This window comes from Prionailurus bengalensis, chromosome C2, assembly GCF_016509475.1.
Source record: "Prionailurus bengalensis isolate Pbe53 chromosome C2, Fcat_Pben_1.1_paternal_pri, whole genome shotgun sequence".
Classification (NCBI taxonomy): domain Eukaryota; kingdom Metazoa; phylum Chordata; class Mammalia; order Carnivora; family Felidae; genus Prionailurus; species Prionailurus bengalensis.
Window position 1 is genome coordinate 119,886,455 of NC_057350.1, and position 15,554 is coordinate 119,902,008.

The following is a 15,554-nucleotide window of genomic DNA, read 5'->3' on the forward strand; positions in this document are numbered from 1 at the left end:
AATAATAGTCATAATTTTAATTGCTGGGCTTGAAAAAAGTATAGAGGACAGCAGAAAATCTATTAGTACAGAGATCAAGGGACCAAGAAACAGTCAGGAGAAGCTTAAAAATGCTATAAATGAGCTGCAAAATAAAATGGAGGTGACCACAGCTTGGATTGAAGAGAGAGGAGAGAATAGGTGAATTAGAAGATAAAATTATGGAAAAAGTGGAAGCTGAGAAAAAGAGAGATAAAAAAAATCCAGGAGTATGAGGGGAGAATTAGAGAACTAAGTGACACAATTAAACATAATAACATATGCATAATTGGGATTCCAGAGTAGGAAGAGAGAGGGAAAGGTGCTGAAAGTGTACTTGAAGAAATCATAGCTGAGAACTTCCCTTATCTGGGGAAGGAAAAAGGCATTGAAATCCAAGAGGCACAGAGAACTCTGTTTCAGATGTAACTTGAATCGATCTTCTGCACAACATATCATAGTCAAAATGGCAAAATACAAGGATAAAGAGAAAATTCTGAAAGCAGCTGGGGATAAACATTCTCTAACACATAAAGGGAGACCGATAAGACTAGTGACGGATCTATCTACTGAAACTTGGCAGGCCAGAAAGGAATGGCAGGAAATCTTCAATGTGATGAACATAAAAAATATGCAGCTGAGAATCCTTTATCCAGCAAGTCTGTCATTTAGAATAGAAGGAGAGATAAATGTCCTCCCAAACAAACAAAAACTGAAGGAATTTGTCACCACTAAACAGCCCTACAAGAGATCCTAAGGGGCATCCTGTGAGACAAAGTACCAGAGACATCGCTACAAGCATGAAACCTACGGACATGACAATGACTCTAAACCCATATCTTTCTATAGTAACACTGAATGTAAATGGACTAAATGCGCCAACCAAAAGACATAGGGTATCAGAATGGATAAAAAAACAAGACCCATCTATTTGCTGTCTACAAGAGACTCATTTTAGACCTGAGGACACCTTCAGATTGAGAGTGAGGGGATGGAGAACTATCTATCATGCTACTGGAAGTCAAAAGAAAGCTGAGTAGCCATACTTATATCAGACAAACTAGACTTTAAATTAAAGGCTGTAACAAGAGATGAAGAAGGGCATTAAATAATAATTACAGGGTCTAACCATCAGGAAGAGCTAACAATTATAAATGTCTATGTGCCAAATATAGGAGCCCCCAAATATATAAAACAATTAATCACAAACATAAGCAACCTTATTGATAAGAATGTGGTAATTGTAGGGGACTTTAATACTCCACTTACAACAATGGATAGATTATCTAGACACAGGATCAATAAATAAAAAGGGCCCTGAATGATACATTGGATCAGATGGATTTGACAGATATATTTAAAACTCTGCATCCCAAAGCAACAGAATATACTTTCTTCTGGAGTGCACATGGAACATTATCCAAAATAGATCACATGCTGGGTCACAAAGCATCCCTTAATAAGTATACAATAATTGAGATCATACCATGCATACTTTCAGACCACAATGCTATGAAGCTTGAAATCGACCACAGGAAAAAGTCTGGAAAACCTCCAAAAGCATGGAGGTTAAAGAACACCCTACTGAAGAATGAAAAGGTCAACCAGGCAATTAGAGAAGAATTTAAAAAATATATGGAAACAAACGAAAATACAACAATCCAAATGCTATGGGATGCAGCGAAGGCAGTCCTGAGAGGAAAATACATTGCAGTCCAGGCCTATCTCAAGAAACAAGAAAAATCCCAAATACAAAATCTAACAGCACACCTAAAGGAAATAGAAGCAGAACAGCAAAGACACCACAAATCCAGCAGAAGAAGAGAAATAATAAAGATCAGAGCAGAAATAAACAATATAGAATCTAAAAAAAACTGTAGAGCAGATCAATGAAACCAAGAGTTGGTTTTATGCAAAAATAATCAAAATTGACAAACCTCTAGCCAGGTTCCTCAAAAAGAAAAAGGAGATGACCCAAATAGATAAAACCATGAATGAAAATGGAATTATTACAACCAATCCCTCAGAGATACAAACAATTATCAGGGAATACTATGAAAAATTATATGCCAACAAACTGGACAACCTGGAAGAAATGGACAAATTCCTAAACACACACACACTCCCAAAACTCAAACAGGAAGAAATAGAAAGCTTGAACAGACCCATAACCAGGGAAGAAATTGAATCAGTTATCAGAAATCTCCCAACAAATAAGAGTCCAGGACCAGATGGCTTCCCTGGGGAATTCTACCAGACATTTAAAGCAGAGATAATACCTATCCTTCTCAAGCTGTTCCAAAAAATAGAAAGGGAAGGAAAACTTCTAGACTCATTCTATGAAGCCAGCATTACTTTGATTCCTAAACCAGACAGAGACCCAGTAAAAAAAGAGAACTACAGGCCAATATCCCTGATGAATATGGATGCAAAAATTCTCAATAAGATACTAGCAAAAAGAATTCAACAGCATATAAAAAGTCTTCACCATGATCAAGTGAGATTCATTCCTGGGCTGCAGGGCTGGTTCAACATTCGCAAATCAATCAACGTGATACATCACATTAATAAAGAAAAGATAAGAAGCATATGATCCTGTCAATCGATGCAGAAAAGGCCTTTGACAAAATCCAGCATTCTTTCTTAATAAAAACCCTCGAGAAAGTTGGGATGGAAGGAACATACTTAAACATCATAAAAGCCATTTATGAAAAGCCCACAGCTAATATCATCCGCAATGGGGAAAAACTGAGAGCTTTCCCCCTGAGATCAGGAACACGACAGGGATGTCCACTCTCACCGCTGTTGTTTAACATAGTGTTGGAAGTTCTAGAATCAGCAATCAGACAACACAAGGAAATCAAAGGGATCAAAATTGGCAAAGATGAAGCTAAGCTTTCACTTTTTGCAGATGACATGATATTATACATGGAATATCTGACAGACTCCACCAAAAGTCTGCTAGAACTGATAAATGAATACAGCAAAGTTTCAGGATACAAAATCAATGTGCAGAAATCAGTTGCATTCTTATACACTAATAATGAAGCAACAGAAAGACAAATAAAGAAACTGATCCCATTCACAATTGCACCAAGAAGCATAACATACCTAGGAATAAACCTAGCCAAAGATGTAAAAGATCTGTATGCTGAAAACTATAGAAAGCTTATGAAGGAAATTGAAGAAGATTCAAAGAAATGGAAAGACATTCCCTGCTCATGGATTGGAAGAATAAATATTGTCAAAATGTCAATACTACCCAAAGCTATCTACACATTCAATGCAATCCCAATCAAAATTGGACCAGCATTCTTCTCGAAGCTAGAACAAGTAATCCTAAAATTTGTATGGAACCACAAAAGGCCCTGAAAAGCCAAAGGAATTTTGAAGAAGACCAAAGCAGGAGACATCACAATCCCAGACTTTAGCCTCTACTACAAAGCTGTAATCATAAAGACAGCATGGTATTGGCACAAAAACAGACACATAGACCAATGGAACAGAATAGAAACCCCAGAACTAGACCCACAAAAGTATGGCCAACTAATCTTTGACAAAGCAGGAACGAATATCCAATGGAAAAAAGACAGTCTCTTTAACAAATGGTGCTGGGAGAACTGGACAGCAACATGCAGAAGGATGAAACTAGACAACTTTCTTACACCATTCACAAAAACAAACTTAAAATTGATAAAGGACCTGAATGTGAGACAGGAAACCATCAACACCGTAGAGGAGAAAGAAAGAAAAAACCTCTCTGACCTCAGCCGTAGCAATTTCTTACTTGACATATCCCCAAAGGCAAGGGAATTAAAAGCAAAAATGAACTATTGGGACCTCATGAAGACAAAAAGCTTCTGCATAGCAAAGGAAACAATCAACAAAACTAAAAGGCAACCAACAGAATGGGAAAGATACTTGCAAATGACATATCGAACAAAAGGCTAGTATCCAAAATCTATAAAGAGCTCACTAAACTCCACACCCAAAAAACAAATAATCCAGTGAAGAAATGGGCAAAAAACATGAATAGACACTTCTCTAAAGAAGACATCCAGATGGCCAAGAGGCACATGAAAAGATGCTCAACGTTGCTCCTCATCAGGGAAGTACAAATCAAAACCACACTCAGATATCACCTCACGCCAGTCAGAGTGGCCAAAATGAACAAATCAGGAGACTATAGATGCTGGAGAGGATGTGGAGAAACGGGAACCCTCTTGCACTGTTGGTGGGAATGCAAATTGGTGCAGCCGCTCTGGAAAGCAGTGTGGAAGTTCCTCAGAAAATTAAAAATAGACCTACCCTATGACCCAGCAATAGCACTGCTAGGAATTTACCCAAGGGATACAGGAATGCTGATGCATAGGGGCAATTGTACCCAAATGTTTATAGCAGCACTCTCAGCAATAGCCAAATTATGGAAAGAGCCTAAGTGTCCATCAACTGATGAATGGATAAAGAAATTATAGTTTACATACATAGTCCATTATAGAATGGACAAAGAAATGGAGTACTACGTGGCAATGAGAAAGAATGAAATATGACCCTCTGTAGCAATGTTCATGGAACTGGAGAGTGTTATGTTAAGTGAAATAAGTCATACAGAGAAAGATACCACATGTTTTCACTCTTATGTGGATCCTGAGAAACTTAACAGAAGTCTGTGGGGGAGGGGAAGAAAAACAAAGAGGTTAGAGAGGGAGAGAGCCAAAGCTTAAGAGACTCTTAAAAACTGAGAACAAACTGAGGGTTGATGGGGGGTGAGAGGGCGGGGGAGGTGATGGGTACTGAGGAGGACACCTTTTGGGATGAGCACTGGGTGTTGTATGGAAACCAATTTGACAATAAATTTCATATTAAAAAATTTTAAATAATAAATAAGTACATACATACATACATACATACATACATACATACACTGGCTACAGTGTATCTGTTTTTGTGTTTCCATTTTCTTGTGCAACTGGATAACTCCTTTGTTCACAGCAATGCAGTTAATGGATACAGGGGTCAGCTTGTCCCTGCACAGAAGTCTGCAGTTGCCAGAACACCACTGTGTTTACTCTGTCTTTGCTTCTTTTTTCTCAAGAACCCCAAAAGGCACACATGTTCAACTCCCAGGTCTTTTGCTTGTGACAGAGAAGAAAAAAAAATAACAAAGAAAGAGTAGAAACAAAAAACAAACAAATAAAAACTGCTTTGAACATCTCCAATCATTTGCTCTCCAGGTGCCTAAGTGGAGGAGCATTTCTGTTGCTGGGACAGCCTTAACAGAACCCGGTCCTGCGGAGTGGAGATGGTGAGAACACTGGGATTATAAATGGACACAGAAAAGCTCAGGATAGTGAGGGAGAGAAATCCATGAAGGTCAAAGGGTAAGAAACAGCAACAACGCGAATACCGTGGACCCTTTTGGGAATCTGCAAAGTGGGGAAAAAAGGGAAGAGAGAGAGAGAAAGAGAATAAGCAGCTGTTTGCCAGAGAGTGACTTTGGTATGGAAGCAAGAGCATGCAGAGAAGGCTCTGGCTTGCACCACCTCCTTTCTCCAGGGAAACTGCTGTAAAGAAACTTTTTGTTACTTTGAATGGTTTTGGAGTCCCCTTTTTTTCTTTTGAGTGTAACACTGCTGGTCTCAAGGAGAGGTTTTATTAGGATTAAAATTCAACTGCTTCAGCATTTCTTTGATGTGCATTTACACCAGGTCAAGCATGGGGCTAAGGGCCCTGAGAGACCAAGAGTAAACAGTCCCACCCTTGCCCTCCAGCAGCGCCCTCAAGTGGTGGAAACAGACATGTGCACGCACTGCCTAGAGCCACCAATTGTTAGGGAAATACAAAGGCACAAGTCAGAATATTCTTTTAAGGTACTGGAGAATTTTCAGAGGTAACATTTTAGGGAGAAAAAAAGAGTTCTTTATTCTAACAGTTTCTTTTTTTATGTTTATTTATTTTTGAGAGAGAGAAAGGGAGAGAGTGGGAGCAGGGGAGGGTCAGAGAGAGGGGGAAACAGAATCGCTGTCAACACAGAGCAGGACGAGAGGTGAAACTCAAAAGCAGTGAGATCATGACTTGAGTGGAAGTGGGAGTCTTAAACAACTGAGCCACCCAGGCGCCTCTCTAACAGTTTCCATTTAAATCAGTATTCATTGTGAAATATTTTTTTCAGAAGATGGCAATGTTGCAAATGGTTATTGGTAGATTAGTTCTTGTCTAAATGCATTTGAAGTCACTGTTCTAAATGGTTTATAAAAACCCTAAGTACTGTGGTCTATGTAATCAGGGAATGAAAATGATCACTTGGGGCCTGATGCTGTTTTTTTTTTCTTCATTTTATCCAGAGGATATTTGCTGATTATTAGGTTAAAAAGATGTTTTCAGTATTTTGAAGACTAGGACAAGACTCAAAAGATCAATTCCAACTTTGCTTTGAACTTTCAATGAAGATTGGCTCTTCACACATTTCTTGGCCTTGTTTTTAGAAATTTCTTTGGTCTGTACTGTCTAATAGGTACATATTTTTTCTTTCTTCCTCTCCGCAAGAGAAGGTTGTAACTAATGCATCTTTATAAATTTTATTCACTGTTTTCTCTTTGTCATTTTGTTTCACTGTTGACTGTCTTCTACCTAGAATAGTAGTTGGCATTCGGGAATGGCTAAATAAATATTTTCTGAAGGAATGGATAAAGTGAATCTTTCTATCCCTCATATTGCCTACTACTAGACCCTCAAATATTAAGTGATTTGAATTGATTACCATCAATTCTGATCAGTGGCATGAATAGAGATGCATATCAACACTGAAGACTGCCACCATCTCTCTTGACATAGTCAATGACTCTCTAGTTGTCATTGGTAGTGTTCTTAAGCTCCAGTTTTGCAGCAAAACAGTGTCACTGAATCTCATCTTGACATTTCATTGTTGAGTATGAGCTTCTCACTTCATTAGCTAGAGAACTTGAGTTGAATTGATCAATATATGCATTTCCAAATTAAGGGAGAGTTGAAGGGAGATCTTAATTAGCTGGAGTCCTGAAAACAACCTATCGTCATTTATTACTGTGCTTCAACTACATCAGGCACAATATAAAACCCGTGAAAAGATTGTTATCAAAAATAAATGAGCAAAGGATAGATATTGAGTACCCATGACAGAATAATCCATGTCCTGAGATCACCAAAGTATTCATTTTATGCAGCATGGAGATTCTGGCTCTAGGAAAGTCACAATGACATTTTCTAAATAAGTATTTGATTTCCAAAGTGTTTTTCTATAATAAATTATATTATGAATTAGATATGAAAATATTAGGGTAATATAGACATCAAAAAAGTAAACACATGCTAACACATAAAGAAGACATTTTTTCTCAAATTAGAGAAAATGGAGAGAAATGAAGTAAAGAGGACCCTTACCAGCAATCCTAAATTTAAGTCCCTAAAACAAACGAATGATTTGATTTGATCAACATGATTTTACCATTTTTATGACTCATTTAAATACAAATAGCAATTATTGCATGAAATATTGCACAGTGACTGGGTTTAGTCATACTAGTTGGTTTTCACTTCAAAACATGAACTTTGCAACCTATATCCCATGTCTCTAGAGCACGAGGATTCCTTTCCATCAAAACTCAGAACACCTTTCACTTACTTGTCAGAGTTCTCAACTTGAAATTTGGTCTCATACAGCAGCTGCCAAAGCTTGACAATTGATATTTCAAAGGGTTGACCTAAGGGACATTATAACCATTTATTTCTATAGGTTCTCTAAAAGTCTACCTTTCTAAGGGGGCAGAGAGACAGCAAGTCAGGTAACTGGACTCTATTACTCTGTTCATAGAAACAGTTTCACTGAACTAGGATTTAACATTTTGTTTTAATGCTTATAATTGGTTGACCTAAGAAAAGGTCATATAATGTTGCAGGTATCATCTATTTAACTGTTCAGCATTCCTTGCCATAGAGCCAGCAAGTAGAGTTCCCTTAAAGGTCGATGATAGGTACATTTTGTTTTCTGATCCTTTTATTTGTCTTTTCTGATGAGCTTTGCTTCCTCAGAATAAGTAATGTGAGCGAAATTAGCCATTTTCCCCTTTAACTCAGATACTAGGCGGCATAGCACCGACTTTTGTGTTCCCTTACTTTGTTTTTCCATGCTTACGATATTTCTAAATCTTTAAAAAATGCGATTGAAATTATTCTCAACATAGACACAATCTCAGTTGAATCTAAATTACTCAGATTTTGTAATATGTGTTTTTAGTATAGAATACAACCTCATATAAATCAATGTTTGGCTTTGCTAAAATTTAGTGTGTATAAATAACCACTTATGCATAACAAAAATCATATTTTATCAATACTGTAACTGTAGTAAGATTATCACCAAGAATCACAGGTGGACATCATGAATTGAGCAAGATTTTAGATTCTTTAGATATGAATTTGTGTTCTGGATTCGCCACTTATTAACTGACATTCTCATCTTGAGCAATTGACCAAGCCTTTGTTCCTTTATTGGTAAAATGCAAATCAGTAATAGCATCTAAGAAAACTGCCTTAAACACTATAAATGAAATAGGGGAGCTGAATTGGCTGGCATTTTAGTATATATATCTTCCCTTCGATACCATCTACTGTGCTCCATAAACAGTAATCACTATATCTTTTGTTAAAACTATACTTTATTCTAAGCATTTAAAATAAAATTTGAGAATTAAGCTTTGTTCTTAGAGTCACACAAATTCCTTAAAATCATTTCATGTGTAAAAAGCAAAAAAAATTCAGGCACCTGGGTGGCTTAGTTTGTTAAGCATCTGACTCTTGATGTCAGCTCAGGTCATGATCTCATGGTTTCATGAGTTCAAGCCCCACATCAGGTTCTGTGCTGACAGTGTGGAGCCTGCTTGGGATTCTCTCTCCCCTCTCTCTCTCTGTCCCTCCCCCACTCATGCTGTATCTCTCTCTCTCTCTCTCAAAATAAATAAGTAAACATTAAAAATATATATACATATAATTTTTTAAAGTTTAAGACACAGAATCCGATGCAGGCTCCAGGCTCTGAACTGTCAGCACAGAACACAACGCAGGGCTCAAACTCATGAACCGTGAGATCACGACCTGAGCCAAAGTTGGATGCTTAACTGACTGAGCCACCCAGGCATTCCAGCATTAAAAAAAAATGAAAGCAAAATAATTTCATTTTTATAACAGAATTCTGGTAATTATAGATATTCATATTCCTGGATCTGTGATAAGAGAATAATTTATTTTATTGCTTTATCAATCCACGTTTTTAGGTAACTGGCACTCTAATGTATTCATTGGTTCACTATAAATGTGAAATCAGAACATTTAACAGGGCCTTGTTGTAAAGATTTAATCCAAGTGAATATGTTTTTGAAATTTAAGCTTCACACAAATGACTTGTGAATGTTTACTGATAAATTAAGCACTATTATACCCACAGAATTTTCCTTCTTAACATACAAAATGAAAGTGTCTTTTATTTCCAAACTTTCTTTAGAACTACATGAAAGTATGTTGACATCTAGGAAAAAATACTTTGGCATTAACCTCTGATATGCTAAAAGAATAAAATAATTACACTTTCTTGAGTGCTTATAGAGTTAGGCCCTAGTCTTGTATTATCAATTAATGCTTAAAGCAATAATTTGAAGCTGATACTGTCCTAATAATGAGGAAACTGAGGCACAGAGAGATTTGTAATTTGCCCAGAGCCTTACTCCTTACAGATGAAGGACTTGGATGGAACCCACATCTGTCTGACTCAAAACTCTGTGCTCTGTGGGGGTGCCTGGGTGGCTCAGTAGGTTAAGCACCCAACTTTGGCTCAGGTCATGATTTCACGGTTCGTGAGCTCGAGCCCTGCATTGGGCTCTGTGCTGACATCTTAGAGCCTGGAGCCTGCTTTGGATTCTGTGTCTCCCTCTCTCTATGCCCCTCCCCTGCTCATGTTCTATCTCTGAAAAATAAATAAATTAAAAAAAAAAGCAAACAAACCTCTGTGCTCTGAGACAATAAGCTATAATCATTCCAAAATATATAATTGTGCTCTAAAGGTAAGACACAGCTTAATACAAAGGGACTGGAGTGTAGCATCTTGTTTCCTCTCCAGTCTCTGCTAATAACTAGCTGGGTATTCGTAGGTAAGACACCTCACCACTCAAAAGACCAATTGTCTTCTGTATATAACTATAAATTTGGAACATAAACTCCCTAAATTCCCATCTGATTATCAAGCGCTATGCATCATACATCTTTGCTTCTTAGACCACACCAACCTGGAGAAAAATGTGGGCACCAGTAACAGTCACTACATCTTCCTCTGGTTCTACCCCAACGTTGGGAATATTGTCCTCTAAAACTCTCCTTGAACTTAAAGAGTCTCAAGTGCGTTCAAATCACAACCTCTCACCTTACGTGTGATTGTTGATGTTTCTTTTCTTTTCTCCCCTGCATTTTTATAAAGATTTCAACTGGCCGAGCACTGTTCAAGGCCTCTGTCCCTCTCTACCTCAATAACTGATTATCAAAGAATGTCTGTCAAAACTGCTGTATCTACCAATGCCAGCTCCTGTATCATTGCCCCGAAGGAAGTGCCACAAAGGAGGGATTTTTGTTTATTTGTTTGCTGTTTTGGCTTTATTTTTGCAGCCCTTTCTTTCTAGGGCTTAGTCAAATGTGCAATAGGGAAATAGGAGATAATGTGAATGAAAGAATTGTCTTGATGTCTCTGACCCAAGCCAGTTGTCTGTGAACATGTATTTTACACACCCTCTCTTCTCTTAGTATCAATTGTTATTCGAAATATCCTGATCGCTCCCATAAATAAATCCAAAACAAGCTTGTGTTACAGACTATCCAAATATGCTTTGGATATATGAGTAATGCAATTCCAAAGAGACCACCGTTTGACTACCAAATTTAGAAAACTGCCTCCATGCTATTTAGGCAGAAGCCCACCATGAGCTACTCCCTTTCCTTGACCCTTTTGTGGCTTAGTAATTCAGAATTTGGGCTAAAACATACCTGTCTGTATGAGGCCACCACAGGCCAGTAAAGAAATGAATCAAACACAGCATAAATTGTCAGAGCAGCGTAATAAAGAGTATATGGTTTGGGATTAGATCTTGGTTACCATCCAAGCCTTACACTTACTTATTCAGTGGCCTTGGCTCCCTCGAGCCTCAAGAGTCTCATCAATAAAATGGGGATCATTTTAGATTTGAGGAAGTTGTTGTGAGCTCCATAATATACAAAATAAATAAAGTGCAGAAATACAATACATTCTGGTTGTTATCGCTATTAACAATTTTACAGGGTATAATTTGAGTAGGTAAAAGGAGAAACAGAAGAGATCGGATGATTGGGCAAGCAAAGTGCATCAAACTCTGTATATTACTGTGGTACATACCTTCTCTCTTGAGGCAATTTCACAAGCTAGCTAATGATCTCTATCATGTGGCCACTGCACGGGGATGAGGAAATTTTTATTTGTATAAAGATTAGCATTAACATAAACCTATATATGAAATATGTTTCAAGCCATCCATACTTCCTTTTACACTCCTGTCAAAACTGGCTCTGGCGGTTAAGCATCCGACTTAGGCTCAGGGCATGATCTCGAGGACCGTGAGTTCGAGCCCCTCCTCGGGCTCTGTGCTGACAGCTCGGAGCCTGGAGCCCGCTTGCGATCCTGTGTCTCCCTCTCTCTCTGCCCCTCCCTCACTCATGCTCTGTCTTTGTCTCTCAAAAAAAAAAAAAAAACAAAAACGTTAAAAGAAAATTGAAAAAACAAAACTGAAGTGCATACACAGTACAATGATTTGCCAGCGCTGATTCCATAAGAACAAAACACATCAGGCCGGTTAGTCACACAACAGCAGCGATCCTACTGTCCCTAGAGAGGTACCACCTATACCCCAAGCTGGCAGGAAGATCAGGAACAGTACAATTCCGGACAGAATTATTCTATCTCCATGTGCCACCGCTGCCATAGACATTCTTGTTTGAAACTCTTGTCCAAAGGGAATGGAAATTTGAGACACAGGAAACTTTTTTAACTCTGAGAAATATTAAAAAGCACAGTCTGGATGACTGTACTGGAAACTCCTTCTTAAAATATAGCCCTGGTGTACCTGAAAGCAGCTCTAGGTGTGAGGAGAACACATCCAACGTGTCAGCTGAGTTCCATTTTTAATAAACAAATGCATCATTGTCGGTAGGCTCTTATAAGTTTTATCTTATTGCCCTATGATCCAGTTATGAAATAATAAAACCTATACTTCAGGGAGCTGTTGAATATAACTTTTAAAATAAGACCAAGATCCTGTTCAGTTAGCTTTCACTAAAAAATCATCTTTATGAATTATCAAATGTGCCTGCAATAATGATTTCCCAAAAGCATTGAAATAGAGTATATATGCAATTAACCATAGGAAGTGATGTTCTGCAGAATCCTATGAATGCTCTGCATCTAAATTGATTTTTCTAACTAAGTATTCATATGAAGAAGATTCATTTAAAAAGAGAGTCTGAGCGACATCAGCAAAGCACAAATAAAGCCATTATTTCTGCTTTGTGTGTGTGTGTGTGTGTGTGTGTGTGTGTGAGCCTTGGTGTTTCAAATTCTATGTCTGCACATATAGTACATAAACTCTGTCCGTGGAAAATTCGATATGAATCACAGGCAAATGTAGATAGTGAGTTTGAAAAAAGATATAGGAAAAAATAAGAAGTCGAAATATCTCTGTAACAGTAAAGTCACTCTAAATGTTATTATCAATGACTACAAAAGAAGATATTTACCTGTGTCTCACTTATGAAAATAGAATTATTTACTTATGAAACGCCACTAGACACAGATAGCCACATTTTCTGTGGTGATCTTAATTTTATGTCTTCTATAACTTTGCCTCTATAATATCCTAAAATTTCCAATAGTTAGCAAATGGAATCATTTAGTCAGAGACAGTAATAGTTAAAAAAATTAACAAAAGCCAAAGAAAACTGAAACAGTGTTAATATTTTGAAAATTAGAAAAACCAAGTGCAAAAACAAATGAAGACCTGTTTTTCCCCTCAATCTAATAAAAATGAATTCATAAGATTTTGAGAAAGTCACATAGTTCATATTGTTAAAATGCCATACTATCCGAGGCGATCTATATATTTAATAGAATCCCTATCAAATTTGTTCACAGAACTAGAACAAATAATTACTAAAGTTTGTACGGAAACATAAAAGATCCCAAACAGCTAAGGCAATCTTGAAAAAGGAGAACAAAACTGGAGGTATCATAATCTCAGATTTCAAGATATACTTCAAAGCTGTAATAATCAAAACAGTATGGAACTGGCACAAAAATAGACCTATAGATCAAAAAACAGGATAGTGAGCCCCAAAATGAATCCATGCTTTTATGATCAATTAATCTATGACAAAGAAGGTAAGAATATGCAATGTGGAAAAGCGTCTTTTCAACAAATGGTGCTGGGAAAACTGGATAGCTACGTTCAAAAGAATGAAACTGGACCATTATCTTATACCATACACAAAAATAAATTCAAAATGGGTTCGAGACCTAAATGTGAGATCTGAGCCATAAAACGCCTAGAAGAAAATACAGGCAGTAATCTCTTTGACATCAGCTGTTGAAACAGGTTTCTAGATATGCCTCCTCAGGCAAGGGAAACAACAACAAAATTAAACTATTGGAGCTATGCCAAAATGAACAGCCTTTTGCACAGTAAAGGAAACCATCAACAAAACAACAAGGCAACCTACTGAATGGGAAAAGATATTTGCAAATGATATATTCAATAAGGAGTTAATATCCAAAATATATGCAGAATTCATATAACTCAACACCCAAAAAACAACCCAATTAAAAAGTGGGCAGAGGCCATGAATAGACATTTTTTTTCCAAAGAAGACATACACATGGCCAGAAAATACATGAAAAGATGACTAACATCACTAATTATTAGGGAAATACAAATCAAAACCACAGAGAAATTTCACCTTATACCTGTGAGAATGGCTAAAATAATAAAACACAAGAAATATGAAGTATTGGTGAATATGTGGAGAAAAAGGAACCCTCATGCACTATTGGTGGGAATGTAAGCTGGTGCAGCCACTGTAGAAGATTTAGAGGTTCCTCAAAAAATTGAAAATAAAAATACCATATTATCAACTAATCCCACTACTGGGTATTTACCCAAGGAAAAGATAAATACCAGGAAAGGGAAGGGAAGGGAAGGGAAGGGAAGGGAAGGGAAGGGAAGGGAATGGAAGGGGGAGGGGGAGGGAAAGGGGAGGGGAGGGGAGGGAAGGGGAGGGGAGGAGAAGGGAGGAGAGGGGAGGGGAGGGGAAGGGAAGGGAGGGGAAGGGAAGGGAAGGGAAGGGAAGGGAGGGGAAGGGAAGGGAAGGGAAGGGAAGGGAAGAAGAAGAAAGGAGAAGAAAGGAGAAGAAAAAAACCCCACTAATTTAAAAAGATGCACACGCCTCTGTTTATTACATCATTATTTACAATAGCACCCAAGTGTCCATCCACAGATGAATAGACAAAGAAGATGTGATACACACGCACACATGCACACACAAACACACACACTCACACACATACAAAATGGAATATTAATCAGCTATAAAAAAGTGAAATCTTACCGTTACAACAGCGTAGATGGATCTAGCGAGTACCATGCTAAGTGAAATGAGCCAGAGAAAGACAAATATTATCTGACTTCACTCATATGTGGGATTAAAAAACAAAACAAACAGAAAAGGAAAAAAGAGGCAAACAAAAAGCCAAGCCTCTTAAACATGGAGAACAAACTGGTGGTTACCAGAAGGCAAGTAGGTGGTGGGATGGGAAAAATAGATGATGAAGATGAACAGTACACTTATCTTCAGGAGCAATGAACACAGAACTGTTGATCCACCACGATGTAGATGTGAAACTAATATAACACTGTTTGTTAATTGTACTTGAATAAAAAATAAAATAAAGTAAAATAACACAGTACTGAACAACATGTACACTGGAAATAGAGTCACGTTGAATTAAATTTATTTTCCTTCCTCTTCCTCCTCTATTTCTTTGTCTTTCTCTTCTTGATAAACATTTTCATCTGCTTTTCTCACCATAATGTAAACTCGTTAAAAGTTGGGGTTCCTCTTTTCATCATTTCTTTTTCCTTCTTCCATTTGACATGGTGTATAGAGAAGCCACTCACTAAATTTTGCTGAATGAACATGTGGATAAGTGAACAAATTATTTTTTCTTGGTTGATATGGCCACTATGTGCCAAATATTGTGCCAGACAAAATGTACTTATTTCAATGACAAAAACAATGCAATTCATGTATTCCTTCTGGTTTATGAATTGGAAAACTGAACTACAAAAGCTTAATTAACTTGCCCATGGTGGGGCGCCTGGGTGGCTGTTGGTTAAGCATCCAACTTCAGCTCAGGTCACGATCTCATGGTTCATGATTTT